This window comes from Dermacentor silvarum, chromosome 10 (assembly GCF_013339745.2).
Source record: "Dermacentor silvarum isolate Dsil-2018 chromosome 10, BIME_Dsil_1.4, whole genome shotgun sequence".
Lineage (NCBI taxonomy): Eukaryota > Metazoa > Arthropoda > Arachnida > Ixodida > Ixodidae > Dermacentor > Dermacentor silvarum.
The window spans coordinates 33,262,972-33,272,682 of record NC_051163.1 but is presented as its reverse complement, the minus strand read 5'-3'; positions in this window follow the sequence as shown (position 1 = coordinate 33,272,682).

Sequence of the window (9,711 nt, the reverse complement as noted above, 5' to 3'; positions counted from 1 at the left end):
TCGTTGTTAAAGACAGAAAACAGAAGCGTTATCAGCCCAATATGGCGGCACCTAAACACTTCCATAAAATGGTCTATAAGTGGGACCCACTCTTTGTATGTGCAATCGCAGACTCGCAGCGCCGAGGGAGTGCCACGCGAGGAGGAACCCAGGAGCGGCATCAACTCGGTGGGTCGCACGTTGCTGACGGCCGCGGTCATAGCGGTGGTCACCGTCCTGCTCTGCGTCATCATGCTGGCCGTCACCTGGCGCGTTGTCACTGGCTCTTGGAGCACGCGAGCCCGGGAGCACGGCCTCTCAGCCGGCCACGACAGCAACGACAGCAGTGCGAAGCGCGTCACCAGCGGCAGATCCTGCGTCGCGGACGCTTCCGGAAGCACGTGCGTCGACCGCTACGAAGCACTATTCCGGGACTCCGTAGACACGTCCACCAATCCCTGTGGCAACTTCTACCAGTACGCATGCGGAGCCTGGAAGCGGAACCACGCCAGGTCGGCGACAATGACTGCGTGGAAGGAGTTCGCAAGCAACGTCATCCAGCGTGTCCGCGAAGAGAAGGTCTCGGCCCTCAGAAGGCACGACGAGCCGTTGGGACAGGCGGCGCGGTTCCTGGAAGCCTGCCTTGACGCTGGCCGCGGATTCTCGGAGGGCGTCGGCGTCGAAAACGACGTGAAGGCGGTCTTGGCCGAGGGTGGCTTGACGTGGCCGAACAGAAACGACCACGCGGACTTCGTGTCTTCGCTCTTCTTCATGGCGAGGCACGTCGCCCTGCCGGTGTTCTTTGGCATCGAAGTCGGTTACACCGATGACGGGTTGCGCGCCCTTTTGTTCCTTCTGGACTTCCAATTTCAGAGGACACTCCGTCGCTTCCGGGAGCACATGAAGACGGACCGCGGGAAACAAGATGTCCGCGCCGCTTACAAGAGCTTCACTGAGGGCGCCTTCGACGAAGCGCGGTACGCTGAAGTCGTCAGCGCCCTGTACGCGATGACCAAGGTCTTCGACATCTACGTTGACGCCGTGGACAAGGAGGAGCAGGAACACGTGTCATCCCTGGGCGAGTACGCACCGTCCGTGCCTGAGGAGAAGTGGAGGTCCCTGCTGCATCACTACCTGAGGTATTACTTCTCCGACCTCGAAGCAGTCGTCCTGTACAACGCCCGTTCCTTCGCCGCCATATTCGAGGCTCTCCGCGACAGAGGGGAGGCCGTGATGAGCGACGTGCTCGGCTTCCTGGGCGTCCAGGCGGCGATCTACTACACAAGCGGCACGCTCAGAGACGTGTTCTTCGATTCCCCCGGCGAGGCGGTCAGCCAGCAGGAACATTACTGCTTCGCTCGTGCCTACAGGTTCTACGAGCACGCACTGAATAATTTCCTTCTTGAGGGCAACGCTAGCGCCGCCGCGTCGCTGGAAGAGTTCCGCAATCTGGCCGAGAGAATCCGCACGCAGTTTCCTCGGCTCCTGGAACTTGACACCTTTCAGAGCGACACTTCGCCGCGCGCCACGGAATACAACGTGCGTGCCCTTTTCGACATCGTGGAGAAGTCACGACCCGAGTTCTTCGTGCCGCACTACGCAGGCTACCCGAACGTCACGAACAGCGCGCTCCGCAACTGGATGGCGTTGTCTGCGCACATCAGGAAAGCCGGCGCCTCTTCAGCCGAATTCGTCGAGAGTGCCGGCGCTGGCGGCCAGGTCGACTGCGCGGGCCAGTGCGACACGGTTTTCTTCCGGTGGCGCCTCACGCCCTACCACCTGGGCTTCCCGTGGTACCTTCCCAACGTCCACCGCGGCGTCCTGCTCGCTGGACTCGGGGCGCGAGTGGCGGCCGCGCTCTTTCTCGACTACGTCGACAGAAACGCCACCTCCCGAGAGGAGGTGTACAGGAAGAACCACGCCTGCCTCCGCGCCTGGACTCCCAACCTGGGCACGTCGCCGGACTTGGACCTGCAGGCCGCAGTGTCGGCGGTGGCGACAGCGTTTAGAATGTACGAGGACGAGGCGAATAGGCGCGCCAACGCCTCTCTCTTCACCGACGTGGGTTCCGTGAAGGCGTCGCAGGTGTTCTTCGTCTTCGGCTGCCACCTGTTCTGCGGTGACGACCGAAGCGGCGAGCGCTTGTGCAACGTGCCGCTTCGGCAGAGCTCCGACTTTGCGCGCGTATTCAACTGCGACCGGAGTTCAGCGATGAACCCCGAGAAGAAATGCGTGATGCATATTTAGAATCGAGGCACCCGCATTTGCTGATCGTTTAGTGCAAAGTTTGCTATTTAAACATGTATTATGTGCATTAAACACTGCGTTCGACGTTAAACCCCGGGTCTATTCAGTCTTTCTCTTTCTCCCTATCTTTGCGTGCACCACCTTCACTATTTAGGCCTGATGTGAACTGACAGCTGGGCAAACTGGTACCGATTCACACTGTGGGTTACTCGCAAAACACGCGCACGAGAAGGGAAAGGAACGAACGACGCCAGAGCACATTCTCAACTGTTTTTTTTTTTTGTTATAATAAATGAACGGTAATTTATGCAACAAGCCATCTTACAAGCGCCACCTGGTAGTCAAAATACCACGACAAACAGAAGACAGAGGGAAATTTTTAAAAGCCAGAGAGGTCTGCCTGAGGTACATTCGAAGAACACCTATGTACATTTCTCTAGCCAGCTACTCTAGAGAGAATTAACTGTGTATACACACCACAGTGTCACCATAGCGTTTACCGCGCCAAATAGGCTTTCGCAGTTATGCCCGCGGGTCAGGAAGAAAATTGAATGTCCTGTTGCGCACAGGGAAGGCAGTTGTTTATAAAGTGCCGGGAGCACTACGCTCCACCAATAAAACAAAAAAAATGGGAGTTGGTCAGCCGTCTATTGGCGGGAAATGAATACGCGTATCTGTGTGTCCTGCTATATTGACTGATAGCAAAGGCCAGCCGGTGTATGTTCCGCATAGTTTAGAAATTTTATATTATTTGTTATGATGTTGTTTTCAATACCAGGTGGCGCTTCTAAGAGTTGTTTCAAAGCGGGTTGAAGCCTTAACTGGTCAGTGCAGTCGAGATAAGTAAAAATACGGTTATAGTTTTGGCGGGGAAAAAACTTGGGGGCCGCTTAAGCTTCGCCTTTAAGAGTGGAACGCGATAACATTCAAAGATCCCTGACTACTTCTCACGCTTCCCGGAAACTGCAGCTTATGTAACCGTAATGTTTACCTGCAAACGCTGGCGTTGAACGCTATGCACGAAGGCGAGCTTTCTGGTTCGAAGGCGAGCCGCGGATGCGCGGAGGCGAGCGCCATCTGGATGGTGTTGCAAGAAACCGAGCGGGGCGCGCCGCTCCTATTAAGACAGACCTCAAATGGCTGCTGGAAAAGGGGTTTGTATTTGAGTTCCCGCCGTAACAGAATTATGTTTTCTCGTATATTCAAATTACGATCCGACGTTATCATGTCTGCGGGTTGTGCGTAAGTCATACTGTACGAATGTTCTGACGCCTATTACTTTGAGAAATTCAATTAGTTCAGTAATTCATTTGCGCCACTCTGAGGGCCTGCATGGTTCGGGATGATTTTTCTCTAACGGACAACGCCTCCGACGCCGACACCCGATTTCCCGCGACGTGGGGCCTTTAACGCTATTGCGTTAAAAAGCAGGGAAGCGATTGATAGAACCTGAGTCGTTACAAATATAGGTAACTGTACAATATGGAGATTGAGGTTTTAATGAAGAAAGCTAGAGAAGATCAAGAAACACATAGGCAAAATTATAGGTTGTGATAGATTTAGAAAAACCTTATTAGCTGGAGAAGGCTTGGTGACTATTTGTCGCCGCACCGTTTAAAAAGGGATGCCAATAAACATCACATATCGTCATCATTCTTGCATAAATTACCGTTCCATTAATAAAAAAAATTACGGCAAAACTCATCTCACGTTGAATGTCGACGGTATAATGCGAACAGCATTATGCTCATGTTTGTGTTAGCACCAAACAATGAATCTACTGGATTAACAAAAAGAAGCAGCGGTAAATTACACGCTGAGAAGACCGATACACATACAGTGCGACGCAACTTAGCGTCCAATAATTTGCAAGAAGAGAAAAAAAAAGTTGCAGTGGCTTAGCTCGGCTATGCCAGGATATACGTAGCGTTAGCAAAGGTTCAGCTGATTATTCTTAGCTTTCCTGGTTGTCTAGATTGTCAAGGATTAGCTTGATTGTCATGCTTACTGCTGCTCCAATGACACACACGCGGTATACGTATTATGTGGCACATGTATATAGCCGTCTTCTGTTCATTCCTCCTACGCTCAACCGCTAATTGCCAGGCAACTACTTCGGGATCCGATGAGTCAAGCTTCTCCGTTCTTCTGCGCTGTTGAGCAGCATTTGCGCTCTCCTTCTCCATGGCTATACCACACTGGCAAACGCCAGTCAGAAGCGCAGCGGCTCCAGCGCAGTGTCAGACGGCGACTGCCCAGCGAGCGCGCGCCGGCGCCAGTGCGTCTACCACGGCTACGACGTCACTCCTCTGGAATGCGCAGACCGGCGGCGGTGAGTCGCGCGCGGCGGCGGCGGAGTGCGCGAGAGGTGCCGGCTCCGGTGGCTCCGGTGCGCAAGCCGTGTGACATCACTGATCCTTGCGCATGCGCAGCACGGCTCTTGATGTGCCGCGCGAAACGGGCTTGGCTAGGCCAGTGTAGCTAACGCTACAAAAATGATTGAATCGTCGCGATGGCACATCACGAGTCGCTGTATATAGCGTCCAAGTCCCTAATTATAACGAAATTATTTTTAGCAGCTCTGATAGCGTTCAAGCAACAATGGTTGCTTATGTAAGGTCAAATTCTCCTATCATCATCATCATCATCATCATCATCATCAGCCTATATTTATGTCCACTGCAGGACGAAGGCCTCTCCCTGCGATCTCCAATTACCCCTGTCTTGCGCTAGCGTGTTCCAACTTGCGCCTGCGAATTTCCTAACCTCATCATCCCACCTGACTTTCTGCCGTCCTCGACTGCGCTTCCCTTCTCTTGGTATCCATTCTGTAACCCTAATGGTCCACCGGTTATCCATCCTACGCATTACATGGCCTGCCCAGCTCCATTTCTTCCGCTTAATGTCAACTAGAATATCGTCTACCCCCGTTTGTTCTCTGATCCACACCGCTCTCTTCCTGTCTCTTAACGTTACTCCTAAGATTTTTCGTTCCATCGCTCTTTGTGCGGTCCTTAACTTGTTCTCGAGCTTCTTTGTTAACCTCCAAGTTGCTGCCCCATATGTTAGCACCGGTAGTATGCAATGATTGTACACTTTTCTTCTCAACGACAGTGGCAAGCTCCCAGTCAGGATTTCGCAATGCCTGCCGTATGCATTCCAACCCAATTTTATTCTTCTGTAAATTTCTTTCTCATGATCAGGGTCCCCTGTGAGTAATTGACCTAGATAAACATATTCCTTTACAGACTCTAGAGGCTGACTGGCGATCCTGAATTCTTGTTCCCTTGCCAGGCTATTGAACATTATCTTTGTCTTCGGCATATTCATCTTCAACCCAATTCTTACACTTTCTCGATGAAGGTCCTCAATCATTTGTTGTAATTCCTCTCCATTGTTGCTCAATGGGACAATGTCATCTGCAAACCGAAGGTTGCTGAGATATTCGCCGTCGATCCTCACTCCTAATCCTTCCCAGTCTAAGAGCTTGAATACTTCTAAGCATGCAGTGAATAGCATTGGAGAGATTGTGTCTCCTTGCCTGACCCCTTTCTTGATAGGTATCTTTCTACTTTTCTTGTGGAGAACCAAGGTAGCTGTGGAATCCTTGTAGATATTTGCTAAGATATTCACGTATGCCTCCTCTACTCCTTGATTACGCAATGCCTCTATGACTGCTGGTATCTCTACTGAATCGAATGCCTTTTCATAATCTATGAAAGCCATATAGAGAGGCTCCGCAGATTTCTCGATTACCTGATTGATGGCATGGATATGGTACATCGTAGAATATCCCTTCCTGAAACCAGCCTGTTCTCTTGGTTGACTGAAGTCAAGTGTTGTCCTGATTCTATTGGAAATTATCTTGGTAAATATTTTATACAATACTGAAAGCAGCCTAATGGGTTTCTAATTCTTCAATTCTTTAACGTCTCCCTTCTTATGGATAAGTATAATGTTGGCGTTCTTCCAGCTCTCTGGTACACTTGAAGTTGTGAGGCATTGCGTATAAAGGGCCGCAAGCTTTTCAAGCATATCTCCTCCATCTTTGATTAAATCTACTGTTATTCCATCTTCTCTAGGCGCTTTTCCCCTGGTCATGTCTTTCAAGGCCCTTCTAACTTCATCGCTAGTTATAGAAGGAGCTTCTGTATCCGGTTCATCACTATTTCGAATGAAAGTAGCTTGGCTGTTTTGGCTACTGTACAGGTCAGTATAGAATTCTTCTGCTGCTTTTACTATGTCATCGAAATTGCTGATGATATTACCATGCTTATCTTCCAGTGCGTACATCTTGCCTTGTCCTATGCCTAGTTTTCTTACTGATTTCATTCTGCGTCCACATTTTACGGCTTCCTCAATTTTTCCCACGTTATAATTTGGCATATCAACAAGAAGACAGTAGTCTTCTTGTTGATCAGTTTTGACAGTTCAGCGAATTCTATCTGATCTCTTGAGTTGAGATCAGATAAAATTCGCTGAACTTTCAAAACTGATGCTGAGGTCTAAAGCTCAGGGCACGGTGCGAAAACGCGTTCGCAGCGAAAGCGAAACATTGTGTGCGGGCATGCATGCAGACGCACAATCGGTCCCTGCGAACCCGTGCGATCGCTGCATTGAGACTTCATTCTGTTATGCTACATTTGGTTATACAGAAAGCACACTATAAGAACATATTTCACATAGTCTGCTCTCACTCTTAGCGACTGCCTACCTCCTGCGTCGACCGCGCGCAATGGGCGTTAACTGTACGTATTCGGTAAAGAGATGGCGCATGTAAACTATTCTGCGCTTTCTGTTCGCCCAAGATTATTATTTTGAGAGTAAGAAACTTCCCTCGTGCGGAGAGTACTTACAGAAATAGCCAGGAGGGCTCCCCCGTGGTGTTTTTATTGGGCGCCGACAGCCAAACCTATGAGGAGCGCGCCGCGTTATCCCTCATCTATAGTACGCAAGCGAGGCGCTTCCGACAGATGCCGACTCCGTAAGTCCTCGCCCCAATAGGCTCCCTGAAGGGTGCCTATACAGTAACACCCTTTATAGGATTCGCATACAGCAGAGTTACTGTACAAGCTCCATTTATTGACCCTTTTCGCGGCCATCCCGTGGGCGCTGCCATGTTTGATCACGTGGTAACGCGTCCATTGCTTGCCTCAACTGCATCCGTGTTCACAATGGGTGTGAATGACGCCGGTGCGTCTTAGCAAACCTGTTTCGGGAGATATCGTAGACGGCGACCTGGTGGACGACACGAAGCTTTGACCACAGCTTGAGAGAACGTGCAAAAGCGCTTTCGGAGCTGATCAAACTATGCTATCCAACCTTTCCGCTTATGAATTGAATCAGGATTAGTGTGTTTTGCTCTTCGTTCTTTATTTGGCAAATATATTGAAGCAGCGGCTTATCACGTTTCTGACTGTAGAATTCATCGGTGTAGCTCTATCTGATTATTCTCGGCCTAATCGCTCGCGGGTGTGCTCAGTTCCGGTAGATTTGTTCTTGCTGAGCACAAGGCTTGAAACGTAACTGTTTTGTATATTGCAATACCTTGTAGCAAATATGTATTATCGCTAGTAACTCGCGTATTATTTTGTAGACCGTCGAAAAACATTCAGCTTCGACCATTCGTGCGCTGTCGTTGTAGTCCGTCATTTATTGTGCGTATATAGTGCGCATATATTCAAGTGTTCGCCCATTCAATTATTCTTGACACGTTGGCGATAGAGTGGGCGTAAGTTACCGTGCCAATTGGGGTAGATATGTGTGTATAGCAGTAGCGCACCCAGGATCTCTGCCAGGGGGGGGGTTGACAGTTTGCCAATACCATCTAATAAGCACTAATTTCTATTTCTGCACGGGAAATTGTCAAAAATGCGCTTTTTGCGCAAGTTTGCGAGTGTGCAGACGATTGCGCGTCTTACATCTTAGTTGCAGTACTCAAAGGCGCAAGGAACGAAAAGGGGTTAAACAAAAAGAGGGGGTTAACTCGTCCTCAGGGGGGGGGGGTTACAACCCCCAAATCCCCCCCCCCCCCCCGTCGGTGCGCCACTGGTGTATAGATACTGTGCGCGAAACTTAATATGACAGAAAGCTGCGCTATACTCCCTTTGTTATTGTTTAACGAGCGGTACTCACTCTTGCCGACGTTCTGGGGTTGAATCCCTTTCCTTGAAGGTTAGCGATACAACGCTGGCGGATGAGCAAATTTCTGTATCCTCGAGGAAAGCCGTACATCTTGAAGTGCCGGTAACACGTACGGACAGTTGCAGCAGCGGTCCGCGAACTTGTCTACAGAGATTCATTCGATTCCTTAATATGCCAGTCACTATTTTGCAGCCAACTACTGCACGCGTCTTCAATCCACGTGATTCAAACCAGCATGACCGGAGCACAGTGCGTTAGCGAAAACTCAGTTGTGTTTCCAACAGCTGATCGCACAGAAGCAAGGTAGAAGTGGTAATGGTTTCGTATTCGTGCGCTGTCGCCGAGGCCACGTGCGGCGCACCACCGAAAGCGCCATCTCGTTTCTCTGCAACAAAACGCTCCGCGAAAAGGGTCAATAGGCTCCCCAAAAGGAGCCCTTAATTACAGTACACCCTCTACAGGCTCCGCATACCGCAGAGTTACTGCATAGGCTCCCTTTAAGGAGCCTATACAGTAACACCCTTTATAGGCTCCGCATACCGCAGAGTTACTGCGTAGACTCCTTTAATACGCTCCCTAAAGGGAGCCTATACAGTAACTCTAGCATAGCGTAAGCGCACTATAGCATTCCTATCGAGCTACTGTGTGTACGCAAACGTGAAGCTAACGTTATCTAACATTTCACTGGGTGCCGAGTATTGCCAACCGTTCCCCTCGATCTGATCTCTGGCACCACCGAGGTACAACGCCACTGGCGACGCTCATCACGCCGTGGTGGCTGCCAGGGCGTTGTTCCTTCCTATAGTCATCAGGATGTTGCCTCGCGTTCTGCGTCGCGCCAACATGTCGCAAACACAACGCCCATCCTGCTTTGCCATTCAGGTAATCTAAACTGCCAAATATTTCACTTGAGAAGTACGAAACGATGAGAAACAGGAAACTACGTATATCATTTAGCTAAACCTACCTACCCATCAACCCGTTCGCTTGCCCGCCCGCCTGCCCAACGTAGCGCCTGCCTGCCTGCCATTCCCCCTGCCTGAAATCTGGCACACAGTGCTCCACGTTTAAAGAAAAAAAGAAAAAAATGAAATCTGTGTTGATAGAGCGGTAAATGCGAGAGAAAAAGCACTGGCTCTCCCGCAATCGAGAGTAGACGCAAGCATGAAATGGCTACCATGTGGCGTCTTTTGCTGCCTGTGGTGCCACCGCCTACAACCGCTGATGTGACTGGGGATTGATTCACTCGGTCAGGCCCTGCACCGGCTGTAGGTTCATGTTTTTAAGGATCTGTTGTCCTTGCTCAGTGCAGGAGAGGCGCCATAGCTGCAATGCTCGCTG